The following is a 5,851-nucleotide window of genomic DNA, read 5'->3' as shown; positions in this document are numbered from 1 at the left end:
TTTTTTTTGAGACAGGGTTTCTCTGTGTAGCCCTGGCTGTCCTGGAATTCACTTTGTAGACCAGGCTGGCCTCAAACTCAGAAATCCGCCTGCCTTTGCCTCCCAAGTGCTGGGATTAAAGGTGTGTGCCACCACCGCCCGGCACTCTCTCCACTTTCTTTCTTCTCCTCTTGTGGTCTTTCCTATTATCCCAAGCCTGGGAACCCAAATCCTACCCCTCTCTCTTTTGTTCAGCTATATGCTGTATACATTTTTATTCACCAATCAGGGATAACTTGGGGCAAGTTTGCAAAGCATGCCTTGTATATCTGAAGATTCTCTTGTTTCTGTGGGCAATCAGGTTTTGGGGCCTAGTACATAGCAATCAATATAGAGCAAATGACAAAACCTCCACAAGGTTTCATATTAGATACATCTATCAATTTGTAATGAGTTGATTAATGTCCCTGAATTTGATTTTCTTGTTGTTTTGCTGTTGGCTTTTTCCAGTCAATTTTAAGATTATTTTGTACTGTGGTCATATATCATACAAGGAATGTTTTCAAAATTTTAATTCATAAGGATCTGTTTTCTTTCATAGAATGTAGTCTATTTTTGAAAAGCTTCACTGTACTACTAAATAGGATGTGTATTCATTTCTGCTTAGATAAAATATTTTGCCGATGTATGTTATATCCGTTAATGTATGTTGTCAATTCTCTACTTACTTCTGTCCAGTTTATCTGCTTGCTGGTGAAAAGAAGGGTATTTAAATTACTTACTAAGAGTGGTGTGTTGCCTGTCTTCACAAGATCTCTGTTATCTGGCCCAAGGCTTCCTCTGCCATTCCTGGTAGCCTTGCTGGTCCCCAGGATCATCTTGCTTTCCCAAGGAGGTATGTAGGACCTCGAGGAACATACATCTTAGAACCTTCCTCCACCAATCCCCCTGGTAGCCTTGCTGGTCCCCAGGATCATTTTGCTTTCCCTAGGAGGTATGTAGGACCCCCAGGAACATCTTAGAACCTTCCTCTACCAATCCCTTGCAAGTTTCATCCACTGGGGCACAACCAGCAGAGGTGACTTGTATAATGTCCTCTGACCTTCATCATCTGGCCCATAGCACACAGCGCTATTCTGAGGAGCTTTTAGTAAAGCTCAAATCACACATCAAAACCCACACGTTAATAGTGGGACATGTCAACCCCACTCTCACCAATAGGCATGACATTGAAACAGAAACTGAACAGAGGTACAGCAAACCTAGTAGATATCTACAGAACATTTCTCCCCCAAAAATATACCTTCTTTTTAGCACCTTATGGAACCTTCTCCAAAATTGTCTATACAATTGGTAAGCAAGCCTCATCGGGTACAACAAAATTGAAATAACCCCAGTATCTTATCAGAAAACTCTGGATTAAAGTTAGAATTCAACAATTCAACAACAGAAACAACCAAAAGTTTATGAATTTGTAAACTGAACAATCCTTCTTAATGACCACTAGGTCAGGAAAGAAATAAAGAATTTAAAGACTTTCTAGAAGTCAACAACAATGAAGGTAAAACATATTCAAATTTATAGGACAGTAAAAGCACTGCTTAAAGGAACATGCACAGAATTAAGTACATTCATAAATAAATTGGAGAGTTGCCATGCTAGCAACTGAAAAACACACATGAAAGCTCTACAAGAAAATGATAAATGCACCTAGGAGTATTAGACAGCAGGAAATCAAACTGTGGGCTGAAATAACTCAGTTAGAAACAATGAGGACAATACAAAGAATCATTTCAACCAAGAGCTAGTTCTTTGAGAAAATCAACAAGTGAGCAAACCATTAGCCAAACTAACTAAAAGTCATAGAAACAATATGCAAATCAAGAAAATCAGTAATGAAAGGGGGGCATAACAACAGACACTAAATTCCACCAATCATTAGCACTACTTCAAAACCCTGTACTCAAAAAAATTGGATAATATAAATGAGTATTTTTTGCATCAATGTTCATAAAGGAAATTGATCTGATATCCTCTTCCTTTGTGGTGTCTTTGTGTGCTTTAAGAATCAAGATGACTGTGGCATCATAGAATGAGATTAGCAATGTTCCTTCTGTTTCTATTTTGCTGAATAGTTTGAGGAGTATTGGTATTAGCTCTTCTTTGAAAATCTGGATAGAATTTGGCACTAAAATAATCTGGCCCTGGGCTTTTCTTGCTTAAAGACTTTTAATGACTGTTTTTATTTTCTTGACACATATTACTTACCAAAGATAAATTAAGTAAATAAGCCTAAGGTGTTTCACCATCCCACAAAAACTCTTGCTCAACTACGTTCATAGTGGCTTTATTTGTAATAGACAGAAACTGGAAACAACCTTCTCTTCAGCCTCCTATCATGCTTCATGTATTTTCCTTAGGTTTCATTTGTTGAATAAGCACCCTAAAACTTTTTAGGCACTTTATATATAGAAATTTTTCTTTCTCATTTAATCATCGCTGATAGTTTTGTTGGCATATTATTGTGTGTTTTCTATCTCAGTCTTTTAAGAGTTGGAAAACATTGCTCTAGGTTCTCCTGGCTTTTTATATTTCCAATTAAAAAAAAAAAAAGCTGTTTTTCTGACGTGTATTTCTTTAAATATGAGTTGAACTTTTTCTTTTGTAGATTTCAACAAACATTCAGTGTTATGAATATTTAGGGTTTTATAGATAAGCTTCTTTTCTGGTCTTATCTATTTGGTAATCCATGTGGTTATTTTGTGTTATTTGGATGATTCTTTCCTAATTTGCGGGGAGGATATATCCATGTTTTTGTTGAAGATCTTGCCTATGACATTGCCTTGTGATTCTTCTCCCTCACATCTAGCTATAATTAAAGTATTCTGTGTTTTATTTTATGGTATCTTATAATTCCTTTGTGTTCCTTTTCTATGCTTTTTTTTAAAATACAGATTAATTTTTAAACTACAGATTTTATTTATTCCCACAGACCCTCTCATCTACCCTCTGACTGTTCCACATCCCATACCTTCTCCCCACCCCCATGTCTCCAAGGGGATGTCCCCACCCTATACTGAATCAGACTTCTAAACTCAATGGTGCCTCCAGTCAATTGAGTGTTATTTGCATTACCTCTAAATGAACACAGATCCTGCATTCCTCTGCTATATGTGTGTTAGGGGCCTCATGTTAGCTGGTGTATGCTGCCTGTTTGGTGGTCCAGTGTTTGAGAGATTACGGGGGTCTAGGTTACTTGAGACTGCTGGTCGTCTATTGTGGTAAATTTCCAACCCAAATATGCCCCAGCAATGAAAACACAGTTCAATTAATATTAATACATGCTGTCTGCCTAGATTTGGGCAGATTTAACACTACACTACCTTCTTCCATATCTACGAGACTGCTTAGAACTTGTGGTTTTTCCAGGCCATGTGATTCTGCTCTGCTTTTCTTCCTCCTCCTCCTCTCTCTCCCCATCTTCTCTCCCCTCACCTTGAGATCCATCTTCCCTTTATCTGCCCAATCATCAGCTCTCCTTTATTTTACAAATTAAGGTGGGAAGCAGGTTTATAGGAAATCACCTGAGTGCTAACTCATTCCTATTCAAAGTCCCTCACAGAGAAAGCAATTAACATCAAATATCATTAACACCAGGACTATCCACAACACTTCCACCCTTTCTATCCAATTAAAAGACTATTTTATCTCAGATATAATTGAATACAACTATTACCATTTTGTAATTTATAAAGTACAAGAGATCTAACACACAGTCCATCATCTTTGTTAAATAGAACCTCTTTCATCTATCCTTACTTAAAAATCCTGGCTATGTCTTTGTTTAGATTGAATGCCATCTGAAAACCATCCTCTCAAATCTGTTCCTCTCAAAGTAAAAAGCCTGGGTTGGATAGGAAACTATATATATTTCAACCCCATCGGATATCCAGAATGATTAATATTAACTCAAAATATATAGGATGCCTAACACAGCTTCCAAAACTTAGCCAAATTATAGAGACTGCTGATTCCTTAGATAGTCCCTTACTTCAACACATTGGAGCATCAGTCTTCAGCCTACTGGAGGGTCATCTGACAGACTTAGAGAAACAGGAATATTAAGGACTATCTTACTCTGTATTGTCAGATTCAAGCTGTCCTAACCTGTAATTGTGTCCTTCCTTTGGACTGTAGTATGCCTGTAGTTGAAATGGGCAAATCTTGCCTAGGAGCTGTTTTGCTGCAACTAGAGTGACGCAAAGATGCTCAGTTTCTTCTTTGAATCAAAGACAGGAAAAGCTGTCAGGAGCAGACTAGTCTCAACAACAAGTAAATAAATAACATTAAAGGTAACATATGGACTTCTGAAGTTTTTGAAAAACAACTATCTGTGTCAAGTAATCTGGACTGTTCTCTGTTACCTACTCTCAGCCATTTCAGATTAAAATAACTGAAAACACCCTAACAATAAACTTTGAGCCATGAATTTCTTATTTGGCCTTTAACTTATAGGCTTAAACATCTCAGATCTGTTTATAACAACAGCAATAGAAGGACTGGGTCTTATCCTTGTACTTCAAAATTTTTAGTATCAAAGACAACCTATAATAACCACCCCCCAGCCCCAAAGCCTAGGCAACTGGGACAAAGACTCTTCATAACTTCTTCAAGCTGAATATGAGCATTGAGATATTTTTGAAGAAAGCAGGAAGGGTAGGGAAAATGGGGAGTTGGTTGGCCTTAAGAAGACCACAACAGTGATTGTACTAGTCTCTGATGTTGTAAGGCTTCCATGGAGAGCTCTTCCCACTCCAAACCTGAGATGACGCTCGCCCGCCCAGGAATCGTGAGAGACAACCATCTTGATGCAAAAACATGAGGTAGTTTTATTGCGGAGCTCCAGATTGATCCGTATCCCACGCAGGAGAACAAGAAATCGACCATGTGGCTCGAAAGCTATGGGTTTTTATAGGGAGAGGGGTCAGGGTTTGGGAGAATTGGTGCAGTTACACATGATTGGTCCGTTTAAATGCTAACACATTTGCAGAGTGGTACATGTAGGTTAGGAGAACACCTGGTTAACATATGACTCCAAACTATGTCAGGAATATTTTAAACAAAGGCCTGCCTGGGCGTGCCCAGGCTAGTCCCACTGTGTTCTCTGCCTCAGGCTTCCAAGCCCACAACTTTTTTCTCTGGACTTATTTGACGTAAATTACATGAATCACAGGCCTTAAATTTCGTTTTCCTTCAATGTCTTTGTACTGACTGGATCTGGATGAAAAACCAAGACATCAGGAGTTCAGGCATGTCAGTTCAGCATGTCTGATGATGAAATTCATCAAGGCTGTATAGTATACACTATATAAATCCCAAAACAACATTTTAGTATCATCAAGATAACTTTTTTTGTTTGATTCTCTGGAATCCAGTTCTTCAGGAGGTCTCCCTGTATTAAATCTGATCCATATAACTATGGAAGGTGTAAGTACCTTAATCACCTTTTCCAAAAACATAAAGACAAAACATTTTCCGTCCAAAGCATATCCTTCAGCTGGCAACCAGAAAAACTTGTAGCTTGCTGTCTGTCCCAGAGGAATAGTAAAACAACCACAGTATTCAAAATCAGACACATTTTAGACTATTTAGGCCTTCCTAATTTGCAAAGTCAGAATTTAAACTCAAAATACCCATGGAGCTCATGTTTGATTGAATATGAGTCTCCTGCAGACTTTATCATACCATCTTTAAAACAATTGATTTACACGTCTATTTTCCTTTCCTTTCCTTTCTTTTCCTTTCCTTTCCTTTCCTCTCCTCTCCTCTCCTCTCCTCTCCTCTCCTCTCCTCTCCTCTCCTCCCCTCCCCT

This window comes from Mus pahari, unplaced genomic scaffold (assembly GCF_900095145.1).
Source record: "Mus pahari unplaced genomic scaffold, PAHARI_EIJ_v1.1 scaffold_5842_1, whole genome shotgun sequence".
Classification (NCBI taxonomy): domain Eukaryota; kingdom Metazoa; phylum Chordata; class Mammalia; order Rodentia; family Muridae; genus Mus; species Mus pahari.
Note: the sequence above shows the minus strand (reverse complement) of the source record.